This window comes from Rhipicephalus microplus, chromosome X, assembly GCF_043290135.1.
Source record: "Rhipicephalus microplus isolate Deutch F79 chromosome X, USDA_Rmic, whole genome shotgun sequence".
Lineage (NCBI taxonomy): Eukaryota > Metazoa > Arthropoda > Arachnida > Ixodida > Ixodidae > Rhipicephalus > Rhipicephalus microplus.
The window spans coordinates 74,715,778-74,732,309 of NC_134710.1; the positions used below are offsets into that span (position 1 = coordinate 74,715,778).

General features: G+C 48.0%; 1 protein-coding gene and 42 non-coding genes across 43 annotated transcripts in view; all 43 read left to right on the forward strand.

Moving 5' to 3' along the window:
• The window catches only part of LOC119176671 (unextended protein), a 418,752-nt gene that overhangs the window by 296,821 nt on the left and 105,399 nt on the right, over positions 1 to 16,532 (forward strand). The window lies entirely within an intron of this gene.
• Positions 272 to 344, forward strand: TRNAK-UUU (transfer RNA lysine (anticodon UUU)). The gene has a single exon. It is a non-coding gene; the product is annotated as a tRNA-Lys (tRNA).
• On the forward strand, positions 484 to 556 carry TRNAK-UUU (transfer RNA lysine (anticodon UUU)). The gene has a single exon. It is a non-coding gene; the product is annotated as a tRNA-Lys (tRNA).
• Positions 696 to 768, forward strand: TRNAI-AAU (transfer RNA isoleucine (anticodon AAU)). Its single transcript has one exon. It is a non-coding gene; the product is annotated as a tRNA-Ile (tRNA).
• TRNAK-UUU (transfer RNA lysine (anticodon UUU)) lies at positions 1,330 to 1,402 on the forward strand. The gene has a single exon. It is a non-coding gene; the product is annotated as a tRNA-Lys (tRNA).
• TRNAK-UUU (transfer RNA lysine (anticodon UUU)) lies at positions 1,542 to 1,614 on the forward strand. The gene has a single exon. It is a non-coding gene; the product is annotated as a tRNA-Lys (tRNA).
• TRNAK-UUU (transfer RNA lysine (anticodon UUU)) lies at positions 1,969 to 2,036 on the forward strand. The gene has a single exon. It is a non-coding gene; the product is annotated as a tRNA-Lys (tRNA).
• On the forward strand, positions 2,176 to 2,248 carry TRNAK-UUU (transfer RNA lysine (anticodon UUU)). Its single transcript has one exon. It is a non-coding gene; the product is annotated as a tRNA-Lys (tRNA).
• On the forward strand, positions 2,387 to 2,459 carry TRNAK-UUU (transfer RNA lysine (anticodon UUU)). Its single transcript has one exon. It is a non-coding gene; the product is annotated as a tRNA-Lys (tRNA).
• On the forward strand, positions 2,599 to 2,671 carry TRNAK-UUU (transfer RNA lysine (anticodon UUU)). Its single transcript has one exon. It is a non-coding gene; the product is annotated as a tRNA-Lys (tRNA).
• On the forward strand, positions 2,816 to 2,883 carry TRNAK-UUU (transfer RNA lysine (anticodon UUU)). Its single transcript has one exon. It is a non-coding gene; the product is annotated as a tRNA-Lys (tRNA).
• TRNAK-UUU (transfer RNA lysine (anticodon UUU)) lies at positions 3,023 to 3,095 on the forward strand. Its single transcript has one exon. It is a non-coding gene; the product is annotated as a tRNA-Lys (tRNA).
• On the forward strand, positions 3,235 to 3,307 carry TRNAK-UUU (transfer RNA lysine (anticodon UUU)). The gene has a single exon. It is a non-coding gene; the product is annotated as a tRNA-Lys (tRNA).
• Positions 4,504 to 4,576, forward strand: TRNAK-UUU (transfer RNA lysine (anticodon UUU)). Its single transcript has one exon. It is a non-coding gene; the product is annotated as a tRNA-Lys (tRNA).
• TRNAK-UUU (transfer RNA lysine (anticodon UUU)) lies at positions 4,931 to 4,998 on the forward strand. Its single transcript has one exon. It is a non-coding gene; the product is annotated as a tRNA-Lys (tRNA).
• Positions 5,138 to 5,210, forward strand: TRNAK-UUU (transfer RNA lysine (anticodon UUU)). The gene has a single exon. It is a non-coding gene; the product is annotated as a tRNA-Lys (tRNA).
• TRNAK-UUU (transfer RNA lysine (anticodon UUU)) lies at positions 6,619 to 6,691 on the forward strand. The gene has a single exon. It is a non-coding gene; the product is annotated as a tRNA-Lys (tRNA).
• TRNAK-UUU (transfer RNA lysine (anticodon UUU)) lies at positions 6,831 to 6,903 on the forward strand. The gene has a single exon. It is a non-coding gene; the product is annotated as a tRNA-Lys (tRNA).
• Positions 7,043 to 7,115, forward strand: TRNAI-AAU (transfer RNA isoleucine (anticodon AAU)). The gene has a single exon. It is a non-coding gene; the product is annotated as a tRNA-Ile (tRNA).
• TRNAK-UUU (transfer RNA lysine (anticodon UUU)) lies at positions 7,888 to 7,960 on the forward strand. Its single transcript has one exon. It is a non-coding gene; the product is annotated as a tRNA-Lys (tRNA).
• Positions 8,100 to 8,172, forward strand: TRNAK-UUU (transfer RNA lysine (anticodon UUU)). The gene has a single exon. It is a non-coding gene; the product is annotated as a tRNA-Lys (tRNA).
• Positions 8,312 to 8,384, forward strand: TRNAK-UUU (transfer RNA lysine (anticodon UUU)). Its single transcript has one exon. It is a non-coding gene; the product is annotated as a tRNA-Lys (tRNA).
• TRNAK-UUU (transfer RNA lysine (anticodon UUU)) lies at positions 9,158 to 9,230 on the forward strand. Its single transcript has one exon. It is a non-coding gene; the product is annotated as a tRNA-Lys (tRNA).
• Positions 9,370 to 9,442, forward strand: TRNAK-UUU (transfer RNA lysine (anticodon UUU)). Its single transcript has one exon. It is a non-coding gene; the product is annotated as a tRNA-Lys (tRNA).
• On the forward strand, positions 9,799 to 9,866 carry TRNAK-UUU (transfer RNA lysine (anticodon UUU)). The gene has a single exon. It is a non-coding gene; the product is annotated as a tRNA-Lys (tRNA).
• On the forward strand, positions 10,006 to 10,078 carry TRNAK-UUU (transfer RNA lysine (anticodon UUU)). Its single transcript has one exon. It is a non-coding gene; the product is annotated as a tRNA-Lys (tRNA).
• TRNAK-UUU (transfer RNA lysine (anticodon UUU)) lies at positions 10,218 to 10,290 on the forward strand. The gene has a single exon. It is a non-coding gene; the product is annotated as a tRNA-Lys (tRNA).
• On the forward strand, positions 11,275 to 11,347 carry TRNAK-UUU (transfer RNA lysine (anticodon UUU)). Its single transcript has one exon. It is a non-coding gene; the product is annotated as a tRNA-Lys (tRNA).
• On the forward strand, positions 11,698 to 11,770 carry TRNAI-AAU (transfer RNA isoleucine (anticodon AAU)). The gene has a single exon. It is a non-coding gene; the product is annotated as a tRNA-Ile (tRNA).
• TRNAK-UUU (transfer RNA lysine (anticodon UUU)) lies at positions 11,910 to 11,982 on the forward strand. The gene has a single exon. It is a non-coding gene; the product is annotated as a tRNA-Lys (tRNA).
• On the forward strand, positions 12,122 to 12,194 carry TRNAK-UUU (transfer RNA lysine (anticodon UUU)). The gene has a single exon. It is a non-coding gene; the product is annotated as a tRNA-Lys (tRNA).
• Positions 12,334 to 12,406, forward strand: TRNAK-UUU (transfer RNA lysine (anticodon UUU)). The gene has a single exon. It is a non-coding gene; the product is annotated as a tRNA-Lys (tRNA).
• TRNAK-UUU (transfer RNA lysine (anticodon UUU)) lies at positions 12,551 to 12,618 on the forward strand. Its single transcript has one exon. It is a non-coding gene; the product is annotated as a tRNA-Lys (tRNA).
• TRNAK-UUU (transfer RNA lysine (anticodon UUU)) lies at positions 12,758 to 12,830 on the forward strand. The gene has a single exon. It is a non-coding gene; the product is annotated as a tRNA-Lys (tRNA).
• On the forward strand, positions 12,970 to 13,042 carry TRNAK-UUU (transfer RNA lysine (anticodon UUU)). Its single transcript has one exon. It is a non-coding gene; the product is annotated as a tRNA-Lys (tRNA).
• On the forward strand, positions 13,605 to 13,677 carry TRNAK-UUU (transfer RNA lysine (anticodon UUU)). Its single transcript has one exon. It is a non-coding gene; the product is annotated as a tRNA-Lys (tRNA).
• On the forward strand, positions 13,817 to 13,889 carry TRNAK-UUU (transfer RNA lysine (anticodon UUU)). Its single transcript has one exon. It is a non-coding gene; the product is annotated as a tRNA-Lys (tRNA).
• On the forward strand, positions 14,029 to 14,101 carry TRNAK-UUU (transfer RNA lysine (anticodon UUU)). Its single transcript has one exon. It is a non-coding gene; the product is annotated as a tRNA-Lys (tRNA).
• Positions 14,241 to 14,313, forward strand: TRNAK-UUU (transfer RNA lysine (anticodon UUU)). Its single transcript has one exon. It is a non-coding gene; the product is annotated as a tRNA-Lys (tRNA).
• TRNAI-AAU (transfer RNA isoleucine (anticodon AAU)) lies at positions 14,453 to 14,525 on the forward strand. The gene has a single exon. It is a non-coding gene; the product is annotated as a tRNA-Ile (tRNA).
• TRNAK-UUU (transfer RNA lysine (anticodon UUU)) lies at positions 15,298 to 15,370 on the forward strand. The gene has a single exon. It is a non-coding gene; the product is annotated as a tRNA-Lys (tRNA).
• On the forward strand, positions 15,510 to 15,582 carry TRNAK-UUU (transfer RNA lysine (anticodon UUU)). Its single transcript has one exon. It is a non-coding gene; the product is annotated as a tRNA-Lys (tRNA).
• Positions 16,143 to 16,215, forward strand: TRNAK-UUU (transfer RNA lysine (anticodon UUU)). Its single transcript has one exon. It is a non-coding gene; the product is annotated as a tRNA-Lys (tRNA).

Sequence of the window (16,532 nt, forward strand, 5' to 3'; positions counted from 1 at the left end):
GACTTAACCTTTCTGACCATGAACGCACGGGATGATGCAAACTGAAACGCATACTGTCCGCCCGGCTAGCTCAGTCGGTAGAGCATGACACTTTTAATCCCAGGGTCGTGGGTTCGAGCCCCACCTTGAGCGCTGAATTTTTTTACTGATCGTTTCCCATGTTAGAGGAATCGTTTTCCAATCTTTCTTTGCCTTCTTCTCCTTCGCTCTTTGACTTAATCTTTCTGACCATTAACACGCGGGGTAAAGCAAACTGAAACGGTTGCTGTTGGCCCGGCTAGCTCAGTTGGTAGAGCATGAGACTTTTAATCTCAGGGTCGTGGGTTCGAGCCCCACGTTGGGCGCTGTGTTTTTTTACTGATCTGTTCCCATGTTAGACGGATTGTTTTCCAATCTTTCTTCGCCTCTCTCTCCTTCCCTCTTTGACTTAAGCTTTCTGACCATGAACGCACGGGGTGAGGCAAACTAAAACGGGTGCTGTCTGCCCGGCTAGCTCAGTCGGTAGAGCGTGAGACTTTTAATCTCAGGGTCGTGGGTTCGAGCCAAACTTTGGGCGCTGAATTGTTTTACTAATGTGTTGCCTAGTTACAGCAATTGTTTTCTAATCTTTCTTCGCCTTCCTCTCCTTCACTCTTTGACTTATTCTCTCTGACCATGAACGAAAGAGATGACGCAAACTGAAACGGGTACTGTCCGCCTGGCCAGCTCAGTCGGTAGAGCATGAGACTAATTATCTCAGGGCCCCGGGTTCAAGCCCCACGTTGGGCGCTGCATTTTTTACTGATCTGTTGCCATGTTACAGGAATTGTTTTCCAATATTTCTTCGCCTTCCTCTCCTTCGCTCTTTGACTTAATCTTTCTGACCATGAACGCACGAGATGACGGAAACTGAAACGGGTACTGTCCGCCCGGCTAGCTCAGTCGGTCGAGCAAGAGACTAATAATATCAGGGCCGCGGGTTTGAGCCCCAAGATGGGCACTGCATTTTTTACTGATCTGTTTCCATGTTACACGGATTGTTTTCTAATCTTCCTTCGCCTTCTTCTCTTTCGCTCTGCGACTTAAGCTTTCTGACCATGAACGCACGGGATGACGCAAACTGAAACGGGTACTATCCGCCCGGCTAGCTCAGTCACTAGAGCATGAGACTTTTAATCTCAGAATCGTTGGTTCAAGCCCCAAGGTCGGCGCCGTATTTTTTTACTGATCTGTTCCCATGTTACACGGATTGTTTTCCAATCTTCCTTCGCCTTCCTCTCTTTCGCTCTGTGACTTAACCTTTCTGACCATGAACGCACGGGATGATGCAAACTGAAACGCGTACTGTCCGCCCGGCTAGCTCAGTCGGTAGAGCATGAGACTTTTAATCCCAGGGTCGTGGGTTCGAGCCCCACCTTGAGCGCTGAATTTTTTTACTGATCGTTTCCCATGTTACAGGAATCGTTTTCCAATCTTTCTTTGCCTTCTTCTCCTTCGCTCTTTGACTTAATCTTTCTGACCATTAACACGCGGGGTAAAGCAAACTGAAGCGGTTGCTGTTGGCCCGGCTAGCTCAGTTGGTAGAGCATGAGACTTTTAATCTCAGGGTCGTGGGTTCGAGCCCCACGTTGGGCGCTGTGTTTTTTTACTGATCTGTTCCCATGTTAGACGGATTGTTTTCCAATCTTTCTTCGCCTCTCTCTCCTTCCCTCTTTGACTTAAGCTTTCTGACCATTAACACGCGGGGTGAACAAACTGAAACGGTTGCTGTCTGCTCGGCTAGCTCAGTCGGTAGAGCATGAGACTTTTAATCTCAGAATCGTTGTTCAAGCCCTAAGTTGGGCGCTGCATTTTTTTACTGATCTGTTCTCATGTTACACGGATTGTTTTCAAATCTTCCTTCGCCTTCCTCTCTTTTGCTCTGTGACTTAAGCTTTCTCACCAGGAACGCACGGGATGATGCAAACTGAAACGCGTACTGTCCACCCGGCTAGCTCAGTCGGTAGAGCATGAGACTTTTAATCCCAGGGTCGTGGGTTCGAGCCCCACCTTGAGCACTGAATTTTTTTACTGATCGTTTCCCATGTTACAGGAATCGTTTTCCAATCTTTCTTTGCCTTCTTCTCCTTCGCTCTTTCACTTAATCTTTCTGACCATTAACACGCGGGGTAAAGCAAACTGAAACGGTGGCTGTTTGCCCGGCTAGCTCAGTTGGTAGAGCATGAGACTTTTAATCTCAGGGTCGTGGGTTCGAGCCCCACGTTGGGCGCTGTGTTTTTTACTGATCTGTTCCCATGTTACACGGATTGTTTTCCAATCTTTCTTCGCCTCCCTCTCTTTCGCTCTTTGACTTAAGCTTTCTGACCATGAACGCACGGGATGACGCAAACTGGAACGGGTGCTGTCTGCCCGGCTAGCTCAGTCGGTAGAGCATGAGACTTTTAATCCCAGGGTCGTGGGTTCGAGCCCTAAGTTGGGCGCTGCATTTTTTTACTGATCTGTTCCCATGTTACACGAATCGTTTTCCAATCTTTCTTTGCCTTCTTCTCCTTCGCTCTTTGACTTAATCTTTCTGACCATTAACACGCGGGGTGAAGCAAACTGAAACGGTTGCTGTCTGCTCGGCTAGCTCAGTCGGTAGAGCATGAGACTTTTAATCTCAGAATCGTTGGTTCAAGCCCTAAGTTGGGCGCTGCATTTTTTTACTGATCTGTTCTCATGTTACACGGATTGTTTTCAAATCTTCCTTCGCTTTCCTCTCTTTTGCTCTGTGACTTAAGCTTTCTCACCAGGAACGCACGGGATGATGCAAACTGAAACGCGTACTGTCCACCCGGCTAGCTCAGTCGGTAGAGCATGAGACTTTTATTCCCAGGGTCGTGGGTTCGAGCCCCACCTTGAGCGCTGATTTTTTTTACTGATCGTTTCCCATGTTACAGGAATCGTTTTCCAATCTTTCATTGCCTTCTTCTCCTTTGCTCTTTGACTTAATCTTTCTGACCATTAACACGCGGGGTAAAGCAAACTGAAACGGTTGCTGTTTGCCCGGCTAGCTCAGTTGGTAGAGCATGAGGCTTTTAATCTCAGGGTCGTGGGTTCGAGCCCCACGTTGGGCGCTGTGTTTTTTTACTGATCTGTTCCCATGTTAGACGGATTGTTTTCCTATCTTTCTTCGCCTCTTTCTCCTTCGCTCTTTGACTTAAGCTTTCTGACCATGAACGCACGGGGTGACGCAAAATTAAACGGGTGCTGTCTGCCCGGCTAGCTCAGTCGGTAGAGCATGAGACTTTTAATATCAGGGTCGTGGGTTCGAGCCAAACGTTGGGCGCTGAATTGTTTTACTAATCTGTTGCCTAGTTACAGCAATTGTTTTTTAATCTTTCTTCGCCTTCCTCTCCTTCACTCTTTGACTTATTCTCTCTGACAATGAACGCAAGAGATGACGCAAACTGAAACGGGTACTGTCCGCCCGGCTAGCTCAGTCGGTAGAGCAAGAGACAAATATTATTTGGGCCGCAGGTTTGAGCCCCAAAATGGGCACTGCATTTTTTACTGATCTGTTCCCATGTTACACGGATTGTTTTCTAATCTTCCTTCGCCTTCCTCTCTTTCGCTCTGCGACTTAATCTTTCTTACCATGAACGCACGAGATGACGCAAACCGAAACGGGTACTGTCCGCCCGGCTAGCTCAGTCGGTAGAGCAAGAGACTAATATTGTTTGGGCCGCGGGTTTGAGCCCCAAAATGGGCACTGCATTTTTTACTGATCTGTTCCCATGTTACACGGATTGTTTTCTAATCTTCCTTCGCCTTCCTCTCTTTCGCTCTGCGACTTAATCTTTCTGACCATGAACGCACGAGATGACGCAAACTGAAACGCGTACTGTCCGCCCGGCTAGCTCAGTCGGTAGAGCAAGAGACTAATATTATCAGGGCCGCGGGTTTGAGCCCCAAGATGGGCACTGCATTTTTTACTGATCTGTTTCCATGTTACACGGATTGTTTTCTAATCTTCCTTCGCCTTCCTCTCTCTCGCTCTGCGACTTAAGCTTTCTGACCATGAACGCACGGGATGACGCAAACTGAAACGGGTACTATCCGCCCGGCTAGCTCAGTCACTAGAGCATGAGACTTTTAATTTCAGAATCGTTGGTTCAAGCCCCAAGGTCGGCGCTGCATTTTTTTACTGATCTGTTCCCATGTTACACGGATTGTTTTCCAATCTTCCTTCGCCTTCCTCTCTTTCGCTCTGCGACTTAACCTTTCTGACCATGAACGCACGGGATGATGCAAACTGAAACGCATACTGTCCGCCCGGCTAGCTCAGTCGGTAGAGCATGACACTTTTAATCCCAGGGTCGTGGGTTCGAGCCCCACCTTGAGCGCTGAATTTTTTTACTGATCGTTTCCCATGTTAGAGGAATCGTTTTCCAATCTTTCTTTGCCTTCTTCTCCTTCGCTCTTTGACTTAATCTTTCTGACCATTAACACGCGGGGTAAAGCAAACTGAAACGGTTGCTGTTGGCCCGGCTAGCTCAGTTGGTAGAGCATGAGACTTTTAATCTCAGGGTCGTGGGTTCGAGCCCCACGTTGGGCGCTGTGTTTTTTTACTGATCTGTTCCCATGTTAGACGGATTGTTTTCCAATCTTTCTTCGCCTCTCTCTCCTTCCCTCTTTGACTTAAGCTTTCTGACCATTAACACGCGGGGTGAACAAACTGAAACGGTTGCTGTCTGCTCGGCTAGCTCAGTCGGTAGAGCATGAGACTTTTAATCTCAGAATCGTTGTTCAAGCCCTAAGTTGGGCGCTGCATTTTTTTACTGATCTGTTCTCATGTTACACGGATTGTTTTCAAATCTTCCTTCGCCTTCCTCTCTTTTGCTCTGTGACTTAAGCTTTCTCACCAGGAACGCACGGGATGATGCAAACTGAAACGCGTACTGTCCACCCGGCTAGCTCAGTCGGTAGAGCATGAGACTTTTAATCCCAGGGTCGTGGGTTCGAGCCCCACCTTGAGCACTGAATTTTTTTACTGATCGTTTCCCATGTTACAGGAATCGTTTTCCAATCTTTCTTTGCCTTCTTCTCCTTCGCTCTTTCACTTAATCTTTCTGACCATTAACACGCGGGGTAAAGCAAACTGAAACGGTTGCTGTTTGCCCGGCTAGCTCAGTTGGTAGAGCATGAGACTTTTAATCTCAGGGTCGTGGGTTCGAGCCCCACGTTGGGCGCTGTGTTTTTTTACTGATCTGTTCCCATGTTAGACGGATTGTTTTCCAATCTTTCTTCGCCTCTCTCTCCTTCGCTCTTTGACTTAAGCTTTCTGACCATGAACGCACGGGGTGACGCAAAATTAAACGGGTGCTGTCTGCCCGGATAGCTCAGTCGGTAGAGCATGAGACTTTTAATATCAGGGTCGTGGGTTCGAGCCAAACGTTGGGCGCTGAATTGTTTTACTAATCTGTTGCCTAGTTACAGCAATTGTTTTTTAATCTTTCTTCGCCTTCCTCTCCTTCACTCTTTGACTTATTCTCTCTGACAATGAACGCAAGAGATGACGCAAACTGAAACGGGTACTGTCCGCCCGGCTAGCTCAGTCGGTAGAGCAAGAGACAAATATTATTAGGGCCGCGGGTTTGAGCCCCAAGATGGGCACTGCATTTTTTACTGATCTGTTCCCATGTTACACGGATTGTTTTCTAATCTTCCTTCGCCTTCCTCTCTTTCGCTCTGCGACTTAATCTTTCTGACCATGAACGCACGAGATGACGCAAACTGAAACGGGTACTGTCCGCCCGGCTAGCTCAGTCGGTAGAGCAAGAGACTAATATTATTTGGGCCGCGGGTTTGAGCCCCAAGATGGGCACTGCATTTTTTACTGATCTGTTCCCATGTTACACGGATTGTTTTCTAATCTTCCTTCGCCTTCCTCTCTTTCGCTCTGCGACTTAATCTTTCTGACCATGAACGCACGAGATGACGCAAACTGAAACGGGTACTGTCCGCCCGGCTAGCTCAGTCGGTAGAGCAAGAGACTAATATTATCAGGGCCGCGGGTTTGAGCCCCAAGATGGGCACTGCATTTTTTACTGATCTGTTTCCATGTTACAGGGATTGTTTTCTAATCTTCCTTCGCCTTCCTCTCTCTCGCTCTGCGACTTAAGCTTTCTGACCATGAACGCACGGGATGACGCAAACTGAAACGGGTACTATCCGCCCGGCTAGCTCAGTCACTAGAGCATGAGACTTTTAGTCTCAGAATCGTTGGTTCAAGCCCCAAGGTCGGCGCTGCATTTTTTTACTGATCTGTTCCCATGTTACACGGATTGTTTTCCAATCTTCCTTCGCCTTCCTCTCTTTCGCTCTGTGACTTAACCTTTCTGACCATGAACGCACGGGATGATGCAAACTGAAACGCATACTGTCCGCCCGGCTAGCTCAGTCGGTAGAGCATGACACTTTTAATCCCAGGGTCGTGGGTTCGAGCCCCACCTTGAGCGCTGAATTTTTTTACTGATCGTTTCCCATGTTAGAGGAATCGTTTTCCAATCTTTCTTTGCCTTCTTCTCCTTCGCTCTTTGACTTAATCTTTCTGACCATTAACACGCGGGGTAAAGCAAACTGAAACGGTTGCTGTTGGCCAGGCTAGCTCAGTTGGTAGAGCATGAGACTTTTAATCTCAGGGTCGTGGGTTCGAGCCCCACGTTGGGCGCTGTGTTTTTTTACTGATCTGTTCCCATGTTAGACGGATTGTTTTCCAATCTTTCTTCGCCTCTCTCTCCTTCCCTCTTTGACTTAAGCTTTCTGACCATGAACGCACGGGGTGACGCAAACTAAAACGGGTGCTGTCTGCCCGGCTAGCTCAGTCGGTAGAGCGTGAGACTTTTAATCTCAGGGTCGTGGGTTCGAGCCAAACTTTGGGCGCTGAATTGTTTTACTAATCTGTTGCCTAGTTACAGCAATTGTTTTCTAATCTTTCTTCGCCTTCCTCTCCTTCACTCTTTGACTTATTCTCTCTGACCATGAACGCAAGAGATGACGCAAACTGAAACGGGTACTGTCCGCCTGGCCAGCTCAGTCGGTAGAGCATGAGACTAATTATCTCAGGGCCCCGGGTTCAAGCCCCACGTTGGGCGCTGCATTTTTTACTGATCTGTTGCCATGTTACAGGAATTGTTTTCCAATATTTCTTCGCCTTCCTCTCCTTCGCTCTTTGACTTATTCTTTCTGACCATGAACGCACGAGATGACGCAAACTGAAACGGGTACTGTCCGCCCGGCTAGCTCAGTCGGTAGAGCAAGAGACTAATATTATTAGGGCCGCGGGTTTGAGCCCCAAGATGGTCACTGCATTTTTTACTGATCTGTTCCCATGTTACACGGATTGTTTTCTAATCTTCCTTCGCCTTCCTCTTTTTCGCTCTGCGACTTAATCTTTCTGACCATGAACGCACGAGATGACGGAAACTGAAACGGGTACTGTCCGCCCGGCTAGATCAGTCGGTGGAGCAAGAGACTAATATTATCAGGGCCGCGGGTTTGAGCCCCAAGATGGGCACTGCATTTTTTACTGATCTGTTTCCATGTTACACGGATTGTTTTCTAATCTTCCTTCGCCTTCCTCTCTTTCGCTCTGCGACTTAAGCTTTCTGACCATGAACGCACGGGATGACGCAAACTGAAACGGGTACTATCCGCCCGGCTAGCTCAGTCACTAGAGCATGAGACTTTTAATCTCAGAATCGTTGGTTCAAGCCCCAAGGTCGGCGCTGTATTTTTTTACTGATCTGTTCTCATGTTACACGGATTGTTTTCCAATCTTCCTTCGCCTTCCTCTCTTTCGCTCTGTGACTTAACCTTTCTGACCATGAACGCACGGGATGATGCAAACTGAAACGCGTACTGTCCGCCCGGCTAGCTCAGTCGGTAGAGCATGAGACTTTTAATCCCAGGGTCGTGGGTTCGAGCCCCACCTTGAGCGCTGAATTTTTTTACTGATCGTTTCCCATGTTACAGGAATCGTTTTCCAATCTTTCTTTGCCTTCTTCTCCTTCGCTCTTTGACTTAATCTTTCTGACCATTAACACGCGGGGTAAAGCAAACTGAAACGGTTGCTGTTGGCCAGGCTAGCTCAGTTGGTAGAGCATGAGACTTTTAATCTCAGGGTCGTGGGTTCGAGCCCCACGTTGGGCGCTGTGTTTTTTTACTGATCTGTTCCCATGTTAGACGGATTGTTTTCCAATCTTTCTTCGCCTCTCTCTCCTTCCCTCTTTGACTTAAGCTTTCTGACCATGAACGCACGGGGTGACGCAAACTAAAACGGGTGCTGTCTGCCCGGCTAGCTCAGTCGGTAGAGCGTGAGACTTTTAATCTCAGGGTCGTGGGTTCGAGCCAAACTTTGGGCGCTGAATTGTTTTACTAATCTGTTGCCTAGTTACAGCAATTGTTTTCTAATCTTTCTTCGCCTTCCTCTCCTTCACTCTTTGACTTATTCTCTCTGACCATGAACGCAAGAGATGACGCAAACTGAAACGGGTACTGTCCGCCTGGCCAGCTCAGTCGGTAGAGCATGAGACTAGTTATCTCAGGGCCCCGGGTTCAAGCCCCACGTTGGGCGCTGCATTTTTTACTGATCTGTTGCCATGTTACAGGAATTGTTTTCTAATCTTCCTTCGCCTTCCTCTCTTTCGCTCTGCGACTTAATCTTTCTGACCATGAACGCACGAGATGACGCAAACTGAAACGGTTACTGTCCACCCGGCTAGCTCAGTCGGTAGAGCAAGAGACTAATATTATCAGGGCCGCGGGTTTGAGCCCCAAGATGGGCGCTGCATTTTTTACTGATCTGTTTCCATGTTACACGGATTGTTTTCTAATCTTCCTTCGCCTTCCTCTCTTTCGCTCTGCGACTTAAGCTTTGTGACCATGAACGCATGGGATGACGCAAACTGAAACGGGTACTATCCGCCCGGCTAGCTCAGTCACTAGAGCATGAGACTTTTAATCTCAGAATCGTTGGTTCAAGCCCCAAGGTCGGCGCTGCATTTTTTTACTGATCTGTTCCCATGTTACACGTATTGTTTTCCAATCTTCCTTCGCCTTCCTCTGTTTCGCTCTGTGACTTAACTTTTCTGACCATGAACGCACGGGATGATGCAAACTGAAACGCGTACTGTCCGCCCGGCTAGCTCAGTCGGTAGAGAATGAGACTTTTAATCTCAGGGTCGTGGGTTCGAGCCCCACGTTGGGCGCTGTGTTTTTTTACTGATCTGTTCCCATGTTACACGGATTGTTTTCCAATCTTTCTTCGCCTCCCTCTCTTTCGCTCTTTGACTTAAGCTTTCTGACCATGAACGCACGGGGTGACGCAAACTGGAACGGGTGCTGTCTGCCCGGCTAGCTCAGTCGGTAGAGCATGAGACTTTTAATCCCAGGGTCGTGGGTTCGAGCCCTAAGTTGGGCGCTGCATTTTTTTACTGATCTGTTCCCATGTTACACGAATCGTTTTCCAATCTTTCTTTGCCTTCTTCTCCTTCGCTCTTTGACTTAATCTTTCTGACCATTAACACGCGGGGTGAAGCAAACTGAAACGGTTGCTGTCTGCTCGGCTAGCTCAGTCGGTAGAGCATGAGACTTTTAATCCCAGAATCGTTGGTTCAAGCCCTAAGTTGGGCGCTGCATTTTTTTACTGATCTGTTCTCATGTTACACGGATTGTTTTCAAATCTTCCTTCGCCTTCCTCTCTTTTGCTCTGTGACTTAAGCTTTCTCACCAGGAACGCACGGGATGATGCAAACTGAAACGCGTACTGTCCACCCGGCTAGCTCAGTCGGTAGAGCATGAGACTTTTAATCCCAGGGTCGTGGGTTCGAGCCCCACCTTCAGCGCTGAATTTTTTTACTGATCGTTTCCCATGTTACAGGAATCGTTTTCCAATCTTTCTTTGCCTTCTTCTCCTTCGCTCTTTGACTTAATCTTTCTGACCATTAACACGCGGGGTAAAGCAAACTGAAACGGTTGCTGTTTGCCCGGCTAGCTCAGTTGGTAGAGCATGAGACTTTTAATCTCAGGGTCGTGGGTTCGAGCCCCACGTTGGGCGCTGTGTTTTTTTACTGATCTGTTCCCATGTTAGACGGATTGTTTTCCAATCTTTCTTCGCCTCTTTCTCCTTCGCTCTTTGACTTAAGCTTTCTGACCATGAACGCACGGGGTGACGCAAAATTAAACGGGTGCTGTCTGCCCGGCTAGCTCAGTCGGTAGAGCATGAGACTTTTAATATCAGGGTCGTGGGTTCGAGCCAAACGTTGGGCGCTGAATTGTTTTACTAATCTGTTGCCTAGTTACAGCAATTGTTTTTTAATCTTTCTTCGCCTTCCTCTCCTTCACTCTTTGACTTATTCTCTCTGACAATGAACGCAAGAGATGACGCAAACTGAAACGGGTACTGTCCGCCCGGCTAGCTCAGTCGGTAGAGCAAGAGACAAATATTATTAGGGCCGCGGGTTTGAGCCCCAAGATGGGCACTGCATTTTTTACTGATCTGTTCCCATGTTACACGGATTGTTTTCTAATCTTCCTTCGCCTTCCTCTCTTTCGCTCTGCGACTTAATCTTTCTGACCATGAACGCTCGAGATGACGCAAACTGAAACGGGTACTGTCCGCCCGGCTAGCTCAGTCGGTAGAGCAAGAGACTAATATTATTTGGGCCGCGGGTTTGAGCCCCAAAATGGGCACTGCATTTTTTACTGATCTGTTCCCATGTTACACGGATTGTTTTCTAATCTTCCTTCGCCTTCCTCTCTTTCGCTCTGCGACTTAATCTTTCTGACCATGAACGCACGAGATGACGCAAACTGAAACGGGTACTGTCCGCCCGGCTAGCTCAGTCGGTAGAGCAAGAGACTAATATTATCAGGGCCGCGGGTTTGAGCCCCAAGATGGGCACTGCATTTTTTACTGATCTGTTTCCATGTTACACGGATTGTTTTCTAATCTTCCTTCGCCTTCCTCTCTCTCGCTCTGCGACTTAAGCTTTCTGACCATGAACGCACGGGATGACGCAAACTGAAACGGGTACTATCCGCCCGGCTAGCTCAGTCACTAGAGCATGAGACTTTTAATCTCAGAATCGTTGGTTCAAGCCCCAAGGTCGGCGCTGCATTTTTTTACTGATCTGTTCCCATGTTACACGGATTGTTTTCCAATCTTCCTTCGCCTTCCTCTCTTTCGCTCTGCGACTTAACCTTTCTGACCATGAACGCACGGGATGATGCAAACTGAAACGCATACTGTCCGCCCGGCTAGCTCAGTCGGTAGAGCATGACACTTTTAATCTCAGGGTCGTGGGTTCGAGCCCCACGTTGGGCGCTCTGTTTTTTTACTGATCTGTTCCCATGTTAGACGGATTGTTTTCCAATCTTTCTTCGCCTCCCTCTCTTTCGCTCTTTGACTTAAGCTTTCTGACCATGAACACACGGGGTGAAGCAAACTGAAACGGTTGCTGTCTGCCCGGCTAGCTCAGTCAATAGAGCATGAGACTAATAATCTCAGGGACGCGGGTTCGAGCCCCAAGATCGGCGTTGCATTTTTCACTGATCTGTTCCCATGTTACACGGAGTGTTTTCTAATCTTCCTTCGCCTCCCTCTCTTTCGCTCTTTGACTTAAGCTTTCTGACCATGAACGCACGGGGTGACACAAACTGAAACGGGTGCTGTCTGCCCGGCTAGCTCAGTCGGTAGAGCATGAGACTAATAATCTCAGGTTCGTGGGTTCGAGCCAAACGTTGGGCGCTGAATTTTTTTACAAATCTGTTGCCATGTTACAGGAATTGTTTTCTTATCTTTTTTCGCCTTCCTCTCTTTCGCTCTGTGACTTAAGCTTTCTGACCATGAACTCACGGGATTACGCAAACTGAAACGGGTACTGACTGCCCGGCTAGCTCAGTCGGTAGAGCATGAGACTTTTAATCTCAGGGTCGTGGGTTCGAGTACCACGTTGGGCGCTGTGTTTTTTTACTGATCTGTTCCCATGTTACACGGATTGTTTTCCAATCTTTCTTCGCCTCCCTCTCTTTCGCTCTTTGACTTAAGCTTTCTGACCATGAACGCACGGGGTGACGCAAACTGGAATGGGTGCTGTCGGCCCGGCTAGCTCAGTCGGTAGAGCATGAGACTTTTAATCTCAGAATCGTTGGTTCAAGCCCTAAGTTGGGCGCAGTATATTTTTACTGATGTGTTCCCATGGTACAGGAATCGTTTTCCAATCTTTCTTTGCCTTCTTCTCCTTCGCTCTTTGACTTAATCTTTCTGATCATTAACACGCGGGGTGAAGCAAATTGAAACGGTTGCTGTCTGCTCGGCTAGCTCAGTCGGTAGAGCATGAGACTTTTAATCTCAGAATCGTTGGTTCAAGCCCTAAGTTGGGCGCTTCATTTTTTTACTGATCTGTTCTCATGTTACACGGATTGTTTTCAAATCTTCCTTCGCCTTCCTCTCTTTTGCTCTGTGACTTAAGCTTTCTCACCATGAACGCACGGGATGATGCAAACTGAAACGCGTACTGTCCACCCGGCTAGCTCAGTCGGTAGAGCATGAGACTTTTAATCCCAGGGTCGTGGGTTCGAGCCCCACCTTGAGCGCTGAATTTTTTTACTGATCATTTCCCATGTTACAGGAATCGTTTTCCAATCTTTCTTTGCCTTCTTCTCCTTCGCTCTTTGACTTAATCTTTCTGACCATTAACACGCGGGGTAAAGCAAACTGAAACGGTTGCTGTTTGCCCGGCTAGCTCAGTTGGTAGAGCATGAGACTTTTAATCTCAGGGTCGTGGGTTCGAGCCCCACGTTGGGCGCTGTGTTTTTTTACTGATCTGTTCCCATGTTAGACGGATTGTTTTCCAATCTTTCTTCGCCTCTCTCTCCTTCGCTCTTTGACTTAAGCTTTCTGACCATGAACGCACGGGGTGACGCAAACTAAAACGGGTGCTGTCTGCCCGGCTAGCTCAGTCGGTAGAGCATGAGACTTTTAATCCCAGGGTCGTGGGTTCGAGCCAAACGTTGGGCGCGGAATTGTTTTACTGATCTGTTGCCATGTTACAGGAATTGTTTTCCAATATTTTTTCGCCTTCCTCTCCTTCGCTCTTTGACTTAATCTTTCTGACCATGAACGCACGAGATGACGCAAACTGAAACGGGTACTGTCCGCCCGGCTAGCTCAGTCGGTAGAGGAAGATACTAATATTATCAGGGTCGCGGGTTTGAGCCTCAAGATGGGCACTGCATTTTTTACTGATCTGTTCCCATGTTACACGGATTGTTTTCTAATCTTCCTTCGCCATCCTCTCTTTCGCTCTGCGACTTAAGCTTTCTGACCATGAACACACGAGATGACGCAAACTGAAACGGGTACTATCCGCCCGGCTAGCTCAGTCACTAGAGCATGAGACTTTTAATCTCAGAATCGTTGGTTCAAGCCCCAAGGTCGGCGCTGCATTTTTTTACTGATCTGTTCCCCTGTTACACGGATTGTTTTCCAATCTTCCTTCGCCTTCCTCTCTTTCGCTCTGTGACTTAACCTTTCTGATTATGAACGCGCGGGATGATGCAAACTGAAACGCGTACTGTCCGCCCGGCTAGCTCAGTCAGTAGAGCATGAGACTTTTAATCCCAGGGTCGTGGGTTCGAGCCCCACCTTGAGCGCTGAATTTTTTTACTGATCGTTTCCCACGTTACAGGAATCGTTTTCCAATCTTTCTTTGCCTTCTTCTCCTTCGCTCTTTGACTTAATCTTTCTGACCATTAACACGCGGGGTAAAGCAAACTGAAACGGTTGCTGTTTGCACGGCTAGCTCAGTTGGTAGAGCATGAGACTTTTAATCTCAGGGTCGTGGGTTCGAGCCCCACGTTGGGCGCTGTGTTTTTTTACTGATCTGTTCCCATGTTAGACGGATTGTTTTCCAATCTTTCTTCGCCTCCCTCTCCTTCGCTCTTTGACTTAATCTTTCTGACCATTAACACGCGGGGTCAAGCAAACTGAAACGGTTGCTGTTGGCCCGGCTAGCTCAGTTGGTAGAGCATGAGAATTTTAATCTCAGGGTCGTGGGTTCGAGCCCCACGTTGGGCGCTGTGTTTTTTTACTGATCTGTTCCCATGTTACAGGAATCGTTTTCCAATCTTTCTTCGCCTCTCTCTCCTTCCCTCTTTGACTTAAGCTTTCTGACCATGAACGCACGAGATGACGCAAACTAAAACGGGCGCTGTCTGCCCGGCTAGCTCAGTCGGTAGAGCGTGAGACTTTTAATCTCAGGGTCGTGGGTTCGAGCCAAACTTTGGGCGCTGAATTGTTTTACTAATCTGTTGCCTAGTTACAGCAATTGTTTTCTAATCTTTCTTCGCCTTCCTCTCCTTCACTCTTTGACTTATTCTCTCTGACCATGAACGCAAGAGATGACGCAAACTGAAACGGGTACTGTCCGCCTGGCCAGCTCAGTCGGTAGAGCATGAGACTAATTATCTCAGGGTCCCGGGTTCAAGCCCCACGTTGGGCGCTGCATTTTTTACTTATCTGTTGCCATGTTACAGGAATTGTTTTCCAATATTTCTTCGCCTTCCTCTCCTTCGCTCTTTGACTTAATCTTTCTGACCATGAACGCACGAGATGACGCAAACTGAAACGGGTACTGTCCGCCCGGCTAGCTCAGTCGGTAGAGCAAGAGACTAATATTATTAGGGCCGCGGGTTTGAGCCCCAAGATGGGCACTGCATTTTTTACTGATCTGTTCCCATGTTACACGGATTGTTTTCTAATCTTCCTTCGCCTTCCTCTCTTTCGCTCTGCGACTTAATCTTTCTGACCATGAACGCACGAGATGACGCAAACTGAAACGGGTACTGTCCGCCCGGCTAGCTCAGTCGGTGGAGCAAGAGACTAATATTATCAGGGCCGCGGGTTTGAGCCCCAAGATGGGCACTGCATTTTTTACTGATCTGTTTCCATGTTACACGGATTGTTTTCTAATCTTCCTTCGCCTTCCTCTCTTTCGCTCTGCGACTTAAGGATTCTGACCATGAACGCACGGGATGACGCAAACTGAAACGGGTACTATCCGCCCGGCTAGCTCAGTCGCTAGAGCATGAGACTTTTATTCTCAGAATCGTTGGTTCAAGCCCCAAGTTCGGCGCTGCATTTTTTTACTGATCTGTTTCCATGTTACACGGATTGTTTTCCAATCTTCCTTCGCCTTCCTCTCTTTCGCTCTGTGACTTAACCTTTCTGACCATGAACGAACGGGATGACGCAAACTGAAACGCGTGCTGTCCGCCCGGCTAGCTCAGTCGGTAGAGCATGAGACTTTTAATCCCAGGGTCGTGGGTTCGAGCCCCACCTTGAGCGCTGAATTTTTTTACTGATCGTTTCCCATGTTACAGGAATCGTTTTCCAATCTTTCTTTGCCTTCTTCTCCTTCGCTCTTTGACTTAATCTTTCTGACCATGAACGCACGGGGTGACGCAAACTAAAACGGGTGCTGTCTGCCCGGCTAGCTCAGTCGGTTGAGCATGAGACTTTTAATCTCAGGGCCGCGGGTTCGAGCCCCACGTTGGGCACTGCATTTTTCACTGATCTGTTGCCATGTTACAGAAATTGTTTTCCAATAGTTCTTCGCCTTCCTCTCCTTCGCTCTTTGACTTAATCTTTCTGACCATGAACGCACGAGATGACGCAAACTGAAACGGGTACTGTCCGCCCGGCTAGCTCAGTCGGTAGAGCAAGAGACTAATATTATCAGGGCCGCGGGTTTGAGCCCCAAGATGGGCACTGCATTTTTTACTGATCTGTTCCCATGTTACACGGATTGTTTTCTAATCTTCCTTCGCCTTCCTCTCTTTCGCTCTGCGACTTAAGGATTCTGACCATGAACGCACGGGATGACGCAAACTGAAACGGGTACTATCCGCCCGGCTAGCTCAGTCGCTAGAGCATGAGACTTTTATTCTCAGAATCGTTGGTTCAAGCCCCAAGTTCGGCGCTGCATTTTTTACTGATCTGTTTCCATGTTACACGGATTGTTTTCCAATCTTCCTTCGCCTTCCTCTCTTTCGCTCTGTGACTTAACCTTTCTGACCATGAACGCACGGGATGACGCAAACTGAAACGCGTGCTGTCCGCCCGGCTAGCTCAGTCGGTAGAGCATGAGACTTTTAATTTCAGGGTCGTGGGTTCGAGCCCAACGTTGGGCGCTGCATTTTTATTGATCTGTTCCCATATTACACGGATTGTTTTCCAATCTTTCTTCGCCTCCCTCTCCTTCGCTCATTGATTTATTATTTCTGACCATGAACACACGGAGGAAGCAAACTGAAACGATTGCTGTCTGCCCGGCTTGCTCAGTTGGTAGAGCATGAGACTTTTATTCTAAGAGTCGTTGGTTCAAGCCCGAATTGGGGCGCTGCATTTTTTTAATGATCTGTTCCTATGTTACACATGTTGTTTTCCAATCTTCCTTCGCCTTCCTCTCTTTCGCTCTGTGACTTAAGCTTTCTGACCATGAACACAC